Source organism: Gekko japonicus, unplaced genomic scaffold (genome assembly GCF_001447785.1).
Source record: "Gekko japonicus isolate JY-2015 unplaced genomic scaffold, Gekko_japonicus_V1.1 scaffold492, whole genome shotgun sequence".
Taxonomy (NCBI): Eukaryota; Metazoa; Chordata; class Lepidosauria; order Squamata; family Gekkonidae; genus Gekko; species Gekko japonicus.
The window spans coordinates 137,865-147,661 of NW_015168060.1; the positions used below are offsets into that span (position 1 = coordinate 137,865).

The 9,797-nt window shown below is 47.5% G+C and overlaps 1 protein-coding gene across 1 annotated transcript in view; it reads right to left on the reverse strand.

The window, feature by feature from the left end:
• Window positions 1–9,797, reverse strand: part of ACO1 (aconitase 1) — a 68,763-nt gene that overhangs the window by 58,016 nt on the left and 950 nt on the right. The gene's annotated exons all lie outside the window — the stretch shown is intronic.

The window sequence follows — 9,797 nt, forward strand, 5'->3', positions numbered from 1 at the left end:
AGTCCAGTGGCACCTTAAAGACTAACAATATTCTTAGCATGAGCTTTTGTGAATCAGAGCTCATTTCTTCAGATCTCATGGGAAGGAAATCATTCTGGAGACTTTCTTTAATAAGGAAGATCATGGGAGGGGGAGGAGGGAAAAGAGGAGTTGGGCATTCTTTACAAACATGTAGGCTACAGTCATGACCCCCCCCCATTTAAATTGCAGACACTTGCACCCTTCTCTTTTGCTTGAAGGACTCTGCAACTTGGCTACAGTCCGAGTGCCAAAGTAAGCGTAGGCACCTGCGCTAGAAAACTCCCGGGGTGTGTGGAAGCTGGAAGGGAAGGGAAAGCAAGATTCAATGGAGAGGAAAATGTTTCCCAAAAAAGAGAAGTAGTTTCAGAAATAAGAACTACTGAGCACAATCTCCACATTGCTCAAACTGTATCTATGGTAAAAGGTCTCTGGCCTGCAATGCTCCCGGATTGGGAGAGTGGGAGCTGAGAACAGAAACTTGTGCAGAGATGCAATGAACATTCTCCTCTCCTGTCACAGCAATATAACCCCACCCTCAGAGGAGGCTGATCAGAAGGTGGCAAGACTAGAGCAGTGCAAAGATACAGCGGGCAGCCCCAAGTGTGGTTGGGTACTTTGGCTCACAGAGTCTTGAGTGTGCAACAAAACAGTACATCCCTATTTCTTCTTTTTCTGCTTTTTAAAAAAATAAAAAATATATAATTATTTAAAAAGTGTTTGGGGATGACAGGGACAGATGTTGGCTAGTATGTCTTCTGCAGGAGAGCTTCAATCTGAGCAGTCGTGTTTGCTGGCAGCCTGGCAGGGGAAGCTTAGACTTGGGCCCTGGCAATGACAACAGTGGGCGAAGGCTGGTCCATGGGTGTCTTCACAGCCCAGATCTGAGCCAAGCCGTCCGTCCACCCTGACTCTCCAAGGCACTGGCCTCACCAACTTTCCCAGTAAGTTCAAGGGCCAGTCATATCCTTGCTTCACCTCCCCTTAAATGCTGGCATTTTGGACCCAGGACACTAACTTTGCGGATCGGAAGCAGAAGTGAGATGCTTTAGTTAAAGCGGACTAGTGGATTGGTATGAACCCCCTGGGGGTCCACGATAGTCAAGCTGGGATGGGGAGGACAAATGTTCCCCCAACTAGTACCTGATAATCTTGCTGCGATAGGGACCTGGTTGTCACGAGAGCAGAGTGGGGAGGAAGCTGCTGTCCCGTCTTCTTCCTCCTCTTTATGGGCTGTGCTGTCAAAGGAGACGACTCAGCTTCTTCCTCACAGGCCACTCTTTTGAAGGGTGGATGTCAGAGCTGTGCAGGTCCAGACAGAGACCCAAACCTCCTGTGAGATGTCCACCCCTCATTAGAGAGCTAATGCCTGCCACGTCCCCTCCCTCTTCTCCTCCCCAGTCCTGTCCCCTCCCAAAGCACTGAGACACACCTGGAAGTTCCCCTTGGAGAGAGACTCTCTTCCTGCAGGCCACCTGGCTGGAGGGTGGGACCGGTAGAGAGCCAGTTTGGTGTAGTGGTTAAGTGTGTGGACTCTAATCTGGGAGAACCGGGATTGATTCCCCACTCCTCCACTTGCACCTGCTGATGTGACCTTGGGTCAGTCACCAGCTCTGGCACAGCTGTCCTTGAAAAAGAGCAGTTTGTGTCAAGAGTTCTCTCAGCCCCACCCACCTCACAGGGTGTCTGTTGTGGGGAGGGGAAGGGAAAGGAGTTTGTAAGCCGCTCTGAGACTCCAAGTGAAGGGCGGGGTATAAATCCAATCTCTTCTTCTTCATATCTTCTCCTCAGCCCAGCCGGCAGGAGACTGGGTCACCAAGCATTCCCTGGGCCTGGCAGTGGTGCCGAGCTTGGTGGGGGCCAGTCTGACAGGAGCCCCAATGGCCATGGCTGACACAGTGGGAGCTCTGTCAGGGGCATACAGGCCGAGACCATCCGGCCCGAACACCAAGGCTTCAAGCCTGGTCGGCACCACGACCAATGTTCCCTCTAAGCTGTGGAGTCCTGTGAGCAAAAATTCAACTTTGTGAGCTACCAGCATTAAAGTCGTGAGCAGGCAGGTGATTTGGCTACTGCATAAATTAGTTTGCCCTGGACTGGAGCCCCCCTTCCTGAGTGAAGACAAAAATATGTGAGCTGGAGGGTGAAAAACTGTGAGCTGGCTCACACTAACTCAGCTTAGAGGGAACACTGACCACGACCCTTTACATTTTGAAGCCGCTCTTCTTCCAGGAGGGCAGGGGGGGGGTGCACACCATTTCCCCATTCCTCCTCACAATAACCCACGTTAGGGTGAAAGAATGACCGGCTTCTTGCTCACCTCAGCTCAGGATAGCAGCACGGATGAACAAAGGGCCCGGGCCCGAGCCAACCCAACCCTGCAGGGCTGTCAGCACCACAAAGACCACCAGAAGCCCTCTCAGGCAGCAGCCCTGCTGGGAACCTTCCTGGTGGGTTAAAAGGTCAGTCTGCCCCCTACTTCTACGCAAGCACAGGTGCAAGACAGAGTAAGCCACTTTTCCTCTTGGTTGCCAAGGAAAGGGACAGGAACAAGGCTAAAGGCTGACCTCCTTCATTGGGACTTGGCGTTACTGAATTTCTGGTCAGTCTGGGCAACCCACTGCAAAAATTGTGGCGTAACCCACCCCCTACAGTTTTGACAGAACTTTCCACGTTTCTTCTTCCTGCCCTCTTATGAATGAAAAGCTCATTCAGTCATCCCTTATAAAACACAACGGTACAATGAACTAATATTTTTACTTAAGAAAAGGTCTAGAACATGATACAGTAAGTACACTTCTTAATATTTTTATAGGGTGGAACAGCAACCGTTTTTTTTAAAAAAAAAAGCATTGTGCATATCTTGCAGGTTTCAAAGATCTCAAGATCTGAGGGCACCCAGACTTTGTACTCCTGTTTGATCACTTTCTTGAGCATCTTTGATAAGAACATAAGAGACGCCAATGTTGGATCAGGCCAAAGGCCCATCCAGTCCAACACTCTGTGTCACACAGTGGCCAGAAATACCAGGTGCCATCAGGAGGTCCACCAGTGGGGCCAGGACATTAGAAGCCCTCCCACTGTTGCCCCCCCCCCCAAGCACCAAGAAGACAGAGCATCACTTGCCCCAGAGTCCCTATCTATACCTTGTGGCTAATAGCCACCGATGGACCTCTGCTCCATATGTTTATCTAATTCCCTTTTGAAGCCATCCATGCTTGTAGCCGCCACCACTTCCTGTGGCAGTGAATTCCATGTGTTAATCACTCTTTGGGTGAAGAAGTACTTCCTTTTATCCGTTCTAAACCGACCGCTCAGCAATTTCATGGAGTGCCCACAAGTTCTTGTATTGTGATAGAAGGGGAAAAAATTCCAGCTTCATTGGAAGCAGTTGTGGTTAGACTACCTATAAAAGATTTTGCAGGCCTAGCGTTCTAGAAACTCAACCACTGTGGAAGCTGAAGTAATTATGGGACTGATATAATCTACAAAACATGCTGTTAATATTGAAACATAATGTGTTCTTACTTACATCAGCCCAATTAGAAACATTACCTTTAATCGGCACACTTATTTGGTATGGTTTTCTTTAAAAAGAATAGGTTCATACTATCAGAAAGCAAATATTCAATAAAAAAGTTCTTAACAAAAGCAAGATTTACATCATCTCAAACACACTGTCTGTTTCGTTTTTATTCTCCTGACGACTGTCTAGGACAGTGATGGTGAACCTCTTAGAGACTGAGTGCCCAAACTGCGACCCAAAACCCACTTATTTATCGCAAAGTGCCAACACGGCAATTTAACCTGAATACTGAGGTTTTACTTTAGAAAAAAACAACTCATACAACTTAAGATGATCCAAACAAAGTAAGGAAAGCAATCCCAAATGCTTTCATTTACTTAAAATTATTTGGCGGAGAATTTGACACTTTAATGATGGTCTGGGCCTGGCTGGGGCGATGGCATGCGTGCCCACAGAGAGGGCTTTGAGTGCCACCTCTGGCACCCGTGCCATAGGTTCGCCACCACTGGTCTAGGAAATGACTAAGCTGGGGAATTCCCATGTTTGTCTGAATTGAGGATCTCTCCCCATCAGTCATTCATGTCTATCTCCAACAATGGGAACAAGAGAAGGAGCCAGAGATCTATTTGCAGTCTTGCCATGGCAAAAATCATGGGGGGGGGGAGAGAAATAAGCCCTTCCTTAGAATTAAGATCCACTGAAATAAAAGAAAACCACTTTCGAGTAAATACTGTTAATATGGGATGGTATTACGCTATCTGGCTGTACTTTTAGATTGATCTGTTTATTTCCCTTCCACAGTCTCAGGATCTCTAGGCAAAACAGTGAAAACATCTTTTTTATTAATCTCTTATATAATTTTGTATAACAACTCCAGAAGGGTAGCTGTGTTAGTTTCTAAAGTGTTGCTGGACTTCTGTTTTATTTTGCTGCCATAGACTAGCAACATTAACTTCAGCGCCAGATTTTGCAAATCAGACCGTCCTTCATCCCATCCACGAAATCTCCTCATGCATCTAACAAAGCAAGTCCTGGCTCATGAAAGCTCCCACTGGGATAAATTTCATTAAACTCTGAAGCACCACTGGACTTCTATTTCCCATGGCTTTGTACGCGATAGAAAGAAGCCGTGAGCCGGTATCGTTCGTTCTCCCTCCATCCGCAGAACAAACATTCATGGAGAGATAGGAAATTTGGCAGCAATTAATTCATTTAATCCTGATCACGGCGAGTCTGAATACTGCCCTAAATCCAGTCTTTTCAAATGAACAAAAAAAGCAAAGCACAAAAGTACTAGAGGTTTCTGATTTGAAAATCAGATGTACTGTGGAAGTACGCTGTAAGAAACACTGTAATCCCTGCCTTGGTGAATGTTAAAACTTATTGCACAAGCCCAGGCATAACATATCACATCCACACACTGAATTTATAAAACATCCCAGGAGTACAAAGCACTATAGTCACCAAATAATTTTTAATCATAGACCCAAGGCTAAATATTCAAATAATACAGAGTTCACAGTAATGGACTACAGTGTCCAAAACAATTTCTACTCATGAACATCCTCATTTTGGATTAAAGCAGCCAAGGACTATCAAAGAGCAGAACATAACTGGGAGTGAATGTTTATAAAGGATTTAAGAGTGCTGCTGTTCTGGGTTGGTTTGACTCACCATAAAGAGGCAGTGACCACACTTCCTCCGTGGGAATACTCCAGGAGTCAATGCTTTGCAGACTGCTACTCAGTCTGGAGTGCTACTCAGTTATGAAGGTCAAGGCTGGTTTTCCTGGAGGTGACTTTAGGCAGCTAATTACAATGTTGGCACACGGAGCGATACCCCCCCCCCCCGAAGTCCAGTGGCACCTTAAAGACTAACAATATTCTTAGCATGAGCTTTTGTGAATCAGAGCTCATTTCATCAGATCTCATGGGAAGGAAATCATTCTGGAGACTTTCTTTAATAAGGAAGATCATGGGAGGGGGAGGAGGGAAAAGAGGAGTTGGGCATTCTTTACAAACATGTAGGCTACAGTCATGACCCCCCCCCATTTAAATTGCAGACACTTGCACCCTTCTCTTTTGCTTGAAGGACTCTGCAACTTGGCTACAGTCCGAGTGCCAAAGTAAGCGTAGGCACCTGCGCTAGAAAACTCCCGGGGTGTGTGGAAGCTGGAAGGGAAGGGAAAGCAAGATTCAATGGAGAGGAAAATGTTTCCCAAAAAAGAGAAGTAGTTTCAGAAATAAGAACTACTGAGCACAATCTCCACATTGCTCAAACTGTATCTATGGTAAAAGGTCTGTGGCCTGCAATGCTCCCAGATTGGGAGAGTGGGAGCTGAGAACAGAAACTTGTGCAGAGATGCAATGAGCATTCTCCTGCAAGAAGAAGAAGAAGAAGAGATTGGATTTATACCCCGCCCTTCACTTGGGAGTCTCAGAGCGGCTTACAAACTCCTTTCCCTTCCCCTCCCCACAACAGACACCCTGTGAGGTGGGTGGGGCTGAGAGAACTCTGACACAAACTGCTCTTTTTCAAGGACAGCTGTGCCAGAGCTTGCGACTGACCCAAGGTCACATCAGCAGGTGCAAGTGGAGGAGTGGGGAATCAAACCCGGTTCTCCCAGATTAGAGTCCGCACACTTAACCACTACACCAAACTGGCTCTCAAGGGGAGATCTGTGACTTGCACATGATCTCTCCTGTCACAGCAATATAATCCCACCCTCAGAGGAGGCTGATCAGAAGGTGGCAAGACTAGAGCAGTGCAAAGATACAGCGGGCAGCCCCAAGTGTGGTTGGGTACTTTGGCTCACAGAGTCTTGCGTGTGCAACAAAACAGTACATCCCTATTTCTTCTTTTTCAAAAAATAAAAAAACATATAATTATTTTAAAAAGTGTTTGGGAATGACAGGGGCAGATGTTGGCTAGTGTGTCTTCTGCAGGAGAGCTTCAATCTGAGCCTGTCCCTGGTTATCTCTTAAGATCCAGCTCTTCTAAAGGCGGTAGAAATTAACTGTGTTGCAACAACGAAGCGGTTGTGACATCCCTATCATCCAGGATTTTATCTCTGATGTTGCTAAAGCTTCCCCTTGCACTCCACAAACTCCAAACGTGCTGACTACAAGCAGTGCCTTGATTTTGGGCTTTGGTTGCAGCAATCCCCCATAGCAGGCAGTGAGTACAGCTGGTTAGGATATCATCTCTCCCTTACAAGGGCCCAGCTTTCATTTCTCTCTGCACTCACCTTTTCCCCTTACCCTGTTCTCCTGCCCATCATCACTACCCCAAGCTGTTTTTATCCTTAATTATCAAGGTCAGTATAGGCTTCTCTCTCTGGTAGCTGCTCTCCAAGGTCTCGGGCAGAGGTAGTTCACACTATCTGTTATGAAGCCCTTTTAACTGGAGATGCCGGGGGAAGATCCTGGAACCTTTTAGTGTACAAGGCAGATGTTCTGCCACTGAGCTATGCCCCTACCTGTTCCCAAGCCCTTTTAACTGGAGATGCCTGGGGAAGATCTTGGAACCTTTTAGTGTAGAAGGCAGATGCTCTGCCACTGAGCTATGCCCCTACCTGTTCATGGAACACTTAAACACTGCTTACCAAACGATGAACAGGGCTATTTCAGCTTTCAGCAGAGAAGATCTCTCTTTCATACCCAGCCACCCGTTGGCACAGCTGCGAACCAGCAAACAGAATTCTGTGACTTGATCAACTCTTTGAAAGCTACGACTCATTTTTGCGGACAGGCAAACCACAATGACAGTTCTTCGAAACTCACTGCCACACACAACCAGGCAGATGACAATTAAACAGCTGTAATATGTCAGCGAGCCAGACAGACAAGGCAAAAGCACATCAGAGAATTAACAGCGGCCAGAAAAACAAAGCAAGTGAGCCCTACACTTTGGGGAGGCACAGGGTTAGGCGCAACTCCTGAGGTGTCCTAAAATATATCCGACTGTCATACTCGCATAGGTAAAGCAGTAGTCTCAAGAACCACCATGATTTGGGGGGGGGGGCAGAACCTGTCCTCCAGAAGTTCACTCACTGGCCCAGGCCACACTCACCTAGAGCAAGTCAGAGATGTGCTGCACTTCTGTGCATAAGGCAGACAGATTCATGGAGGACAGAGGCCCATCAGTGGCTACTAGCCATGGTAACTAAGGAAACTCCACATTTGGGGGCAGCAAACCTCTGAATATCAGTGTTGGGAGGCAACATCAGGGGAGGGCCTCGGCCTCTATGCCCTGTCGTTGGCCCTCCAGAAGAAGAAGAAGAAGAAGAGATTGGATTTATACCCCGCCCTTCACTGGGAGTCTCAGAGCGGCTTACAAACTCCTTTCCCTTCCCCTCCCCACAACAGACACCCTGTGAGGTGGGTGGGGCTGAGAGAACTCTGACACAAACGGCTCTTTTTCGAGGACAGCTGTGCCAGAGCTTGTGACTGACCCAAGGTCACATCAGCAGGTGCAAGTGGAGGAGTGGGGAATCAAACCCGGTTCTCCCAGATTAGAGTCCGCACACTTAACCACTACACCAAACTGGCTCTCACTGGCTGGTCACTGAGTGAGACAGGATACTGGAATCGTCTGCTCCAGCAGGGCTCTTCTTATGTTCTTACACAGGCTTGCCGGGCAAAGCTGACGCTTCCATCAAAAGAACCTAAGAGCACGCTGTGGCATAAGACCCAATGGTCCAGCGACACATCTGGGAGGCACAAAACTCCACTGCATGTGTGATACAAAGTCCTCATGTGGTTTCCCAAACTTCTGAGGTAGGTTAGGCTGAAAGAGTGTGTGACTAGGCCAAGGTTACCTAGCAAGTTTCCACAGCAGACTGGGGACCTGAACCTAGTCCTCCCAGATCCCAGTTGGACCCTCTAACCGCTACATCCCATTGGCTCGATACTACAAAGAAATCAAGTGCATTTTCCCCATTATTTTAAACAAAACAGCTTACATTAAGAGGTACAGAGAAGAAAAGGGGTGGTTTAATTCTCCTGTTATGTAAGTCCAGATGCTAATCTCCCCCGCTTTCCTACCCAGTAACTTTGTGAAAATTGTGCAATTGTGAACATTTCACAAGTGCTTATTTTTGGGATGGTGACGTGGGTCTGGGTGCTGATGAACTCTGGGACCATGAAACACATTATCATCAGAAAACAGATACTCTCATGAGGTGCACGTATGGTGGTGGGTGCACTTTATCCTCCAGCCAAAACGTCCCACAGCCCTGCAGCTTCCACCGCTAAAGAATCCAGGCACCTGATGCATACCCTTGCAGTTCAACCCCCACACCGCCAATCCATGGGAAGCGGAGAACTCTTGCAGAATGCATGCAAGTCTTCCAGGCTGCCACACACAAACTTAAAAAAAAGAAATTCTGAAGTGAAAGATCTGTTTGACTGCTGATCTCTCTAACAGCTCCTTGACAGGCCCTGGGAACAGAACTCATGTGACAGGCCCTCCCACAAAGAGGCCTACCTTCAGCAGCCCCCCCCCCTCCACACAAACTCCACAGTTAGAAGAGGGATGTAGACTGCAAACACACGGCTTTGCTTTCATACCACCAAAGAGGACCCGCCAAGAGGACCCCCAGAACTGCCCCTTGCAGCTTGAGAGAAAAGAAAGAGGGGGAAAAAAACTTCTTAAAAGAGCAAACACTGAGCTTTGCGTCTGCTGACAAACAGGATAAGAAGGGGAGGGGAGAAAGAGGAAGGAGGAAACCTGACATGACCAGTGTTCCCTCTAAGCTGAGTTAGAGTGAGCTAGCTCACAGTTTTTTAGCCTCCGGCTCACACATTTTTGTCTCAGCTCAGGGAGGAGGATGGCTCCAGAGCAGACTAATGTATGCAGTAGCCAAATCGCTCGCTCACAACTTTAATGCCGGTAGCTCACAAAGTAGAATTTTTGCTCACAAGACTCCACAGCTTAAAGGGAACATTGGACATGACCAACCCCCCCCAACCCCTCCCCCCCAATCAAGTTGTAAGCTTGATGCTGGAGTCTTTTCAGGAAGGAGGGGATCTCCAGCAAACCTGCTCCACTAGCTAAGAGGTCCAAGTCCCGCAAAGTTCAACAGACATTACCTAGACTTAAGAGTGCAATGCTGAGCAAAGCCACACTCTTCCAAGCACAATGACTTTCAGTGGACTTAGAAAGGGGTAACTGTTTAGGCTTGCACTGCCAATCACATACAAATCAGTGGACTTCCCTTCTAGTTAGGAAACAGCTGCAGATCCCACACTCT